This window comes from Microtus ochrogaster, chromosome 7 (genome assembly GCF_000317375.1).
Source record: "Microtus ochrogaster isolate Prairie Vole_2 chromosome 7, MicOch1.0, whole genome shotgun sequence".
Classification (NCBI taxonomy): domain Eukaryota; kingdom Metazoa; phylum Chordata; class Mammalia; order Rodentia; family Cricetidae; genus Microtus; species Microtus ochrogaster.
Window position 1 is genome coordinate 78,729,814 of NC_022014.1, and position 9,698 is coordinate 78,739,511.

A 9,698-nucleotide genomic window follows, 5' to 3' on the forward strand; every position below is an offset into this window, starting at 1 on the left:
GGGGAGGCTCCAGCCCATTGTGCATGGTGCCATCCCCTGGACTGGTGGTCATGGGTTCTGTAAGAGCAGGCTGAGCAAGTCGTGGAGCAAACAAGTAAGCAGCCCCCCTAACACTCCCCCAATCAGCTCCTGCCTCCAGTTTCTGTCCTGACTTCCTTCAAGGATGGGCTACAGAGTGGAAGTGTGAACAAATAAACCCTTCCCTCCCCACGTTGCTTTGGTCATGGTGTGACGTCACAGCAGCAGTCACCCTGACTAGGACACCCACGTTGTCAACTGTACATATCATCATTAATTAGAGAGTAATTAGCGGGTGATACAATCAAGAACCTTTGTGGGAGATCGGGAATCCAGCATTCTAGGACTGGGAAATTGGAACAATTCCCTTTGTTGCCATTAGGTGTCACTCTAGTCTAGACAGCCAGGAGCGGTCTTGGCGGTTGTAAAGCTAACTGTAAAGGAAGACGGCTGTTTGGCTCCAAAAATGGATTTGACCTCGCTGCTGGGACTTGCCGCTCTTCGAGTGCCAGGAAACAGTGTTTGCCAGGGCCCAGCTACGGAGGACGGAGGAAATATCCAGTTGCATCCCATGCAATGGAAACCCTGCTTCCCAGGAACCAAAACAGAAACCGGAGAGAACAGCCCTCCCTTCTCACCCTCCTCACCTCGGAATCTTAGTTCGCAAGTTTCGATACTTCGTGGTTCCAAAAGAACAGAACCAATGTTTTCCCGCGTGTTTAGTAAGCGCCATAGCTGCGTTTTCCCCGTTCCTTCTTGAGTGAAACGTGGCTTTGGTCCCTTTGGCTTTAGGTCCCAGAGCAGGACCTAGGTTCTCTGGAAGTTTCAATTGTTACAGGTTCTGTAACAATTGTGGCAAGGTTTAGATCGAATGTCCTTTTTCCCTCTTTCTTTTTCTCTTTCTTTCTTTCTTTCTTTCTTTCTCCTCCTCCTCCTTCTTCTTTTGAGAAAAGTCTCCCCCCCTATACACACACACACACACACACACACACACACACACAGGCCTCAAATGCGTAGTCCCTCTGGGTGAAGGTGCTGCTATTTGACAGGATCTCATGTAGTCCAGCATAACTTAGAACTCACTATGCAGTTGAAGTTGACTCTGAACTCCACCTTCCTGCTTCTACCTGCCAAGCTTCGAGATCACAGGCCTGTACCACCAGGACTGGCTAGTGCCCTTCTATCTGGCCAGGATCTTCAGTGCCTGAAGGTTTTTTACACCAAGACGAAATAATACATATTGTGTTTTTCATTTGAACCCAATATAAACTCCTTTAAAAATGATAGCAAAGTCAGGTGGTGGTGGTGGTACATTCCTTTAAGCCCAGCACTCAGGAGGCAGTGGCAGGTGGATTTCTGTGAGTTCAAAGACAGCTTGATTTACAGAGCTCATTCCAGGACAGCTGGGGCTGTTACATGTAGAAAAACCTGCCCCCCCCCAAAAAAAAAAGTTAGTGTTCTCTTACCACAGCTCAGTTGGTAGGGTGCTCACTGAACAAGAATGAAATCCTGGTGTAGATGCCGGGCACCACATAAGACTAGCCATGGTGGCACATGCCTGTAGTCCCAGTACTCAAGAGGTAGCGCCAAGAGGATCAGAAGTTCAAGGCCATCCTTGGCTATAATAGCCAGTGCAAGGTTATCTTGGAATAAACAGACTTTTGCCTCCAAAAAACGGAAGGGCCTCACTTTAAAAAAAAAATAACATCATTGTTATTTCAAGGTCATGACCTGGAGGAAATTATCAGTCAGGATCTGGAGGTAAATGAACAACCTGAACCAGGCTTTCCCAGGGACCAATGTCTGCTTGAGCAGCTTGATCACAGAGGGAGAAGGCTACGTGATGTAAGGGAAACCAACCGCTCTGGTGGTAACAGACATGGTTTATTGGCTGTGTGTCATAGAAAATAGAGCCAAAGGCTTGAACTGACAGCTAGAATGTCGAGACCGGTGCGCTTGCCTGTAACCCTTCATATACTAATATGCAAGCGAGGAGAGAAGGAACTGGCAGCAAAGTTTATGTATGGAGGGGGTGTTTGTTTGTACTTCTTTTTCAAGACAGGGTTTCTCTCCCTAGAACTCGCTTTATAGACCAGGCTGACCTTGAATTCACAGAGATCTATCTGTCTCTGCCTCCTAAGCGCTAGGATTAAAGGCATGTGCCACTACCACCCGGCTGTCTGTCCAGTCTTGATCCAGGACAGGCTCCAAAGCTACAGAGAAACCTGTCTCGGAAAACCAAGAAAGAAAGAAAGAAAAAAAAGTCCTTCCATTTTCCCCTAGCTGATTATGTCAGATGTGTGAAAAGCCTTCGGAAATGCGGGGACCCCTTTTCCGCTCTGCCTCAAGTTGCAAGGGTGAAACAGTTTGCTCCCAAGTTTTGCTGGCAGCTTTTCTGGAGCTACAGATCAACCAGCTCTCAAATGTTTGGCTCTGCCTGAGACACCAAATCCCCATCCTCTCCCAAATTAACATGAACATTAGATTCTTAGGATAATTAAATCTCTGTAAGCATCGTGAGCTAAAATCAATATAAATACCAGAACTGCCTGGCAACCAGAGGGGACAGCATTACTTACCCTTATATTTATGTGTGTCAGATGGGGAAGAGCGTTCGCTTTATATAGCTGTGTTTATGTACACACAGAGAGATGTGCTGGACAAGCAGCTTCCATACACGGAAGATGAAAGAGATGTGACAGGTACAGACTATGCCCGCAGCCAATGAGTCCACCAGGTTCTTGTCTTCATGGGGACCTGGTGTGCAATGGCTACACACAGCAGCCCCGTTGGTAGTGTTGGCAGTCTCTTGCCTATCTGAGCTGTCCTAAGGGACTTTGGAAACAGCTTTCTGGTAGATATTCCTATCTCTGATCACAATGCTGTCCCCAGTGTAGATTCTAGACAGGTGTTCAGCATGTCTCTGGGAAGCTCCAGGGCACAGTGACTAGGCCAGGTCACCATGTCCATCTGTACCAACCTGTGGAATAAGGAACATAAGTTTGAGAGTTCAAGTTCCTTCATCAAGTGTAGATGAACTGAGGACTTGGGAGCTGAGAAGCAATTCATCCCTGACAACGATGGGGTGAAATATGTCCCTAATCGCGATCCCCTGGACAAGTGGAGGTTCTGAGCTTCTGAGGGCTTCCACTGTGCTGCGTCCTACAATGCCACCAAGTCATTTTCAGTAATAACTTTCACATCTAGTCTGCCTAAAGAAGCAAAACAAAACAAAACAAAAATAGTAACTGATTCTATAAGGAGGCAGGCACGGTGCCATGCATCTGAAGTCCCATCACTCAGGATGCTGCAATAGGAGGATTGTTGTCTTTGAGGTTGGCCTGGGACATAAAATGAGATTTAATAGATTTATTCATTTTATTTTATGTGTGAGTGTTTAGCCTGCATGTATGTCTGTAGAGTGTCTCCTGCTTGCTTAGTGTCTGCAGAGGTCCGAAGAAGGCATTGGATCCCCTGGAACTGGAATTACAGATGGTTGTGAACCATTATGTGGATGCTGAAATTTGAACCCAGGTCCTCTGCAAGAGCAACAAGTCCTCTTAGCCCTGAGTCATCTCTCCAGCCCCAGTGAGACTCTAATGTGTGTTTATGAGTGTGTGTGTGTGTGTAATATATATGCTATAAGGTATAACTCTGTGGTAGAACACTCATCTAGAATACATAAGATTCTGAAGAGAGAAAGGAATGAAGGAAAGAAGGAAAGAGTGGGCTGTGAGGGAGTCATCCCTGATACTCTAAACATAAAAGGTTCATCAGTCTGGACCTCAAGGATCAGAGAGAGAAGTTAGACATGACCATCAGCGGAAGAAGAAAGAACTGGATGGGATTGTCTTTGGTGTTAAAGGGGGAAAGTGGGTTTGGGGAGATGACTCGGTTAGTAAAAGAGCCTGCCACCCAAACAAGAGGACCTACTTTCGGATCACATATAAAAATCCAGGCACTGAACCGCACATCTGTCTTTTCACATCTGGAGAGGCAGAGAGAGGAAGCGCTCAGGGTTGGCTGCTTAACTAGTCTAGCCAAATTGTCAACTTCGGGTTCAGTGAGAGACCCTGTCTCAAAAAAAGAAGGTAAAGAACAATTGAAAAAGGGCATTTATGCCAGGTGGTGGTGGCACACACCTTTAATACCAGCACTCGGGAGGCAGAGGTAGGAGGATTCTGTGAGTTTGAGGCCAGCCTGGTCTATATGAGCTAGTTCCAGAACAGCTAGGGCTGTTAAACAGAGGAAGCCTGTCTTGAAAACCCTCTCCCTCCCCCCCAAAAAAAGAAAAGAAAAAGGGCAATTAGGACTGGAGAGATGGCTCAGTGGTTAAGAGAACGGACTGCTCTTCCAGAGGACACAGGTTCAGTTCCCAGCACCCACATGACGGCTCACAACTACCTGTGACTCCAGTTGCAGGGGACCCGACACCCATGTCAAAACACCAATGTACTAAATGAGGAGCAGAAGGAGGGAGAATATGAGCAAGGAAGTCAGAACCACGAGGGGTGTGCCCACCCACTCAAATGGTGGGGCTGATCTAATGGGAACTCACCAAGGCCAGCTGGACTGGGACTGATGGAGCATGTGATCAAACTGGACTCTCTGAACATGGCGGACGATGAGGGCTGACCGAGAAGTCAAGGACAATGGCACTGAGTTTTGATCCTACTGCATGTACTGGCTTTGTGGGAGCCTAGTCTGTTTGGATGCTCACCTTCCTAGACCTGGATGGAGGGGGGAGGACCTTGGACTTCCCACAGGGCAGGGAACCCTGACTGCTCTTTGGACTGGAGGGGGGGGGGGAGGGGAGGAGGGAAGGAGATGGAAATTTTTAATAAAAAAATTAATTAACTAAAAAAAAACACCGATGTACACAAAAGGAAAATAAACATACATACAATAAAAATAAATATATTTTAAAAAAGAAAAATAAAGGGGCATTTAACATTAACTTCTGACCCACACACGCGCGTGCGCACACACACATTCTAGAGTGTCAGTGTTGTGTTCCTTGTTGGGAACTAGACATGTTCTAGCTTAGTGTGTTCAGGAAAGCTCCAAGTGGGATTTCCTTTCGTTGGAATGTTTTCATTAATTATTAGTGTGTGCGCACAATCTTTGCGTGTGTCACGGCTCTCTACCTCTCTCCCTTTTTAAAAATATGCTTGTTAGCCGGGCAGTGGTGGCACACGCCTTTAATCCCAGCACTCGGGAGGCAGAGGCAGGCGGATCTCTGTGAGTTCGAGACCAGCCTGGTCTACAAGAGCTAGTTCCAGGACAGGCTCCAAAACCACAGAGAAACCCTGTCTCGAAAAACAAAAAAAAATAAATAAATAAAAATATGCTTGTTGAATGCTGGACTGTGTTTCTGAGGTTGCAGACTCGCTTTCAGTTGGGGTGATTAGGTCTGTTTGTTTGGCAGGACACTGGGGACATGTCACCTTCCTTAGCTCCCTATATAAACACACAAGCAGTTGGCCTATTAACAGCATGACGGCAAATAGCCCTGTTTGTCCCATAAACAGGTGCCCTTAGGACTGAAACTGGGTTAAGTTCACCAAGCCCATCTAACATGAGGTCTCATTTTGAAGCTAGCAAGATGGTTCATTTAGCAATGGGACTTTCCAGCAAATCTGATTGGCAGGCTGAGGTTGATACCTACCGCGGTAGAAAGAGAAAACTGACTAATCCAAGTTGTCCTTTGACTTTCCCACGTACGCTGCGGGTGCTTGTATTCACACGTGTGCACACGCACAAACACGCACAAACACGCACACACACAAACAAAACAAAAGCCTCAACGAAACACATTCTGTCCCACAGAGATACACCCCAACAGCCAGGGAGAATATAGGACGGGACCCTTGGGTTTTTATATAAGTTAGTGTTCCCTCTACCCTCTCCTTGAGACCCCAGCAGCTGAAGGAGAAGCTATGTGACCTCATGTATCTGTGTCCAAGAGGCAAGAAGAGAACCTAAAGCAAGGGGAATGCAGACAATGTGGGCTTGGCGAGCGGAGAATGTCGGGCATGAGCCACCGTCCAGAGTTCAGATCTGCAAGCCTGGCTTAGCCCCTCCCTGACACCCTTCGTGAAAGATGAAGCCAGCAGACTCCCCAAGAGGGGATCTTTGCTCTGGGAGTTGTGGTTCCTGCTTCTGAATCATATTGCTTTTCTGAGCCCACGTGTCTTATTATAGCCAGAAAGATTTCACCCCGTCTGGCACAGGCCATAGAGAAGTAAACATGCTGTCAAAATACTCCCTGTACTCAGGGTCTGATAGGAGGGCACAGACAGCTGCTTTTATTATCAGACCACTCCGCCACAGGCTTAGCAAGGCATTTTGTTTATATCTTTGCTTTTCTGGTACTGGGGGTATTGCCTTGGGTATGGTGGACAAGTACCCTCCCACAGAGTTATAATTCCAAATCTCCTTTTACTTTTGACTTTTGAGGCCACATCTCCTTAGGTTGCCCCGGCTAACCTAGAATCCACTGTGCAACCCAAGCCAGCCTTAAACTTGAGACCCTCCTGCTTCAGCTACCCAAACAACTGAGATAACAGGACTGCACCTCTAGGCCCAGCTCGTGACAACACTCCAATCCAGTGCTCTTCAAGAGGAATTTCCTATGAAAGTTGATTTTTTGTTTTATTTTGTTTTTCGAGACAGGGTTTCTTTGTGTAGCCCTGACTGTCCTGGAACTCACTCTGTAGACCACGCTGGCCTTGAACTCAGAGATCCACCTTCCTCTGCCTCCGAGTGCTGCCATTAAAGGTGTGTGCTTCCACTGCCCAGCTGACTTTTTTTTTTTTTTCGAGACGGGGTTTCTCTGTGGCTTTGGAGCCTGTCCTGGAACTAGCTCTGTAGGCCAGGCTGGTCTCAAACTCACAGAGATCCGCCTGTCTTTGCCTCCCGAGTGCTGGGATTAAAGGCATGCGCCACCATTGCCCGGCCCCAGCTGACTTTTTAACTCAGTCATTTAATGTGGTATACTGTGAACCTGACCCCAAGTGGAAGTCATCTGTTTTTCAATAATCACAGAGATTTCATGAAACACATTGTCAGATTTATGGGGTTCATTTGATGAACTCTGTTGACGGATTGATGCAGTCTGATATACTAAAAGATGTGGTGATATTTTATTTATGCTCTAGTAAATAAAGCTTGCCTGAAGATTAGAAGGCAGAGCTAGCCGTTAGTTAACCATAGAAGCCAGGCAGTGGTGGCACACACCTTTAATCCCAGCACTAGGGAGGTGGAGACAGGAATATAAAGTGGGTGGAGACAGGATCTCAAGCCCATTCATTCTGAGGATTGCCGAGATAGGAGCTCTCGGCCATTGGATCTGAGTATTCTGTAGAGGTAAGAACTAGTGGCTGGCAGAGGCAGGCAGATCTCTGTGAGTTCGAGACCAGCCTGGTCTACAAGAGCTAGTTCCAGGACAGGCTCCAAAAACCACAGAGAAACCCTGTCTTGAAAAAAACCAAAAAAAAAAAAAAAAAAAAAAAAAAAAAAAAAAAAAAAAGAACTAGTGGCTGGCTGCCCTGCTTCTCTGAGCTTAAGACCTGTTAGAATTTGCGCTACATCTGGCACCCAATGAGGTGCTGGGACTCGCTGCTTCTTCCACCCTGGCCTGGCCACAGCAGAGGGCATCTGTTGTAGTCATGTCTGCTGCGATTGCAGCTCTAGCTGGTTCGTATGGTTTGGGTTCAGGGTCTGAATCGGACTCCGACAGTGAGGGCAGTCTGTGTCCGCTGCCAGCCGCCGGCTCTCTCATGCACTTGACCAAATCGCCTTCAGCCAAGCCCTCTCAGACAGTGGCGGTGACTGGGCACTGGAGGTGGCAGTTGAGAAAGATTTGGAGATTGGAGTTCACCTTGACCCTGTTGTCAAAGAAATTCAATATAATCCTACCTTTGAGATTGCTCCTATGGCTGCTCCCAGAAATAAGCTTTCTGGACATCTAGAGCAGCTCATGTCAACGACTTCATGTTTGAACAGCAAAGATGGACATTTGTATTTGAAACTGGTCAGAAGAAAACAGAAAAGAGGAAAAATTCAAACAAAATGATGCTTCTAATATTGATGGTTTCTTGGGACCATGGGCAAAATTTGTGGATGAAAAAGATGTAGCCAAACGTTCAGAAGAAGAACAAAAGGAGTTGGATGAAATCACAGCAAAGAGGCAGTAAAAAGGCAAATGGGAAGAGGAGAGACCTGTGGAGAAGACAATCTTACACGTTGAAGAAATGTATGGTGCTCAAGGCGGTGTTAATCTACAGTTGTCTGGGCCACGTGAAAATGTTGTCTTCCCCAAAACCAAATTCCTTTGTGGTCTGGACACACAAAGGGTGTCAGTGTGGTCAGGCTGTTGTTCCATGGACTGTAAAGTTAAGCAATGGGAACTTTATGGAGACCGGCGCTGTCTGAACACATTGATGGGTCACAGTAAAGCTGTGCGGGAATCTGTGTCAACACTGCAGGGACACAGGTCCTCAGTGCGGCCTGTGACAGGTACCTGAAGCTCTGGGACACAGAGACGGACAGGGTAAGCCAAGGTTCACAAACCAAAAAGCACCCTATTGTGTCAGGTTCAATCCCGATGAAGACAAGCAAAATCTCTTTGTGGCTGGGACGTCTGGCGCAAAGATTGTGCAGTGAAGAGATTGTTCAGGAATACGATCGGCATTTGGGAGCTGTCAACACCGTTGTTTTTGTTGATGGAAATTGAAGATTTGTGAGTACATCTGATGATAAGAGCCTAAGAGTTTGGGGATGGGATATCCCTGTGGGTTTTAAGTACAGAGCAGAGCCAAGTGTGCATTCAGTGCTTGCAGTGATTTGTCTCCAAATGGAAACGGCTAGCATGCCAGTCAATGGATAGGCGAATCTTAATTCTGGAGCGCAGAACAGATTCAGATGAAATAAGGAGAAAAGTTGTAAGGTCATCTGGTATCAGGCTACGCTTGTCAGGCAGACATGAGCTGTGTGATTTCAGGAGATGGAAATAGGAAATTAAACATTTGCGACTGGAAGACCACAAAACTCTACAGTTTGTTTAAAGCCCATGATAAAGTGTGTGTAGGTGCGGTGTGGCAGCCCCATGAAACGTCCAGTGTAGTTGGGATGGCCCACTAAGTTGTTGGACTAATGGGTTTAGCCCTTTTACAACCTGTGATTATTTTTGATCCAGTGTCGTATTTAACTATTTAGTTATTAAAATGTGTTGGATGATAATTTGATTTGTAGGTAATCTTTCCATCCATGGCCTTGTGAAGTTGACCCCTGGTTTTTGTTAAGAGTGTTGTAAAATTGCCTCACGCTACAGTGGACAGTTTGGGAGTTTCCAACTTTTGAAATAGAATGATTTTTTTTTAATGTTAATGAGAATTTCTGGAAGAATATGTAAGAAGTTTGTTTTAGTGGCCCCAGGAGGGAGAGATTAGGAGGCAGGGGACAGGGATGGGAGAGAGCAATATTGATAAGCTAAAAAGGTAGATTATTGAACCTTTTATTTTTATTTAATTTATTTGTTTGGTGTGTGTGTGTGTGTGTGTGTGTCAGGGTTTCTCTGTAGCTTTGGAGCTGTCCTGGAACTTACTCAAGTAGACTAGGCTGGCCTCGAACTCACAGAGATCCACCTCCTGAGAGCTGAGATTAAAGGCATGCGCCAC

General features: G+C 46.4%; 1 non-coding gene and 2 pseudogenes across 1 annotated transcript; all 3 read left to right on the forward strand.

The window, feature by feature from the left end:
• The first annotated feature begins 2,733 nt into the window (after positions 1-2,733).
• On the forward strand, positions 2,734-2,867 carry LOC113456367. Its single transcript, XR_003377190.1, has one exon. It is a non-coding gene; the product is annotated as a small nucleolar RNA SNORA70 (small nucleolar RNA).
• A 4,821-nt stretch (positions 2,868-7,688) lies between these two features.
• On the forward strand, positions 7,689-9,162 carry LOC102000881 (annotated as a pseudogene).
• A 324-nt stretch (positions 9,163-9,486) lies between these two features.
• LOC113456299 overlaps positions 9,487-9,698 on the forward strand; it is a 9,554-nt pseudogene continuing 9,342 nt past the window's right edge.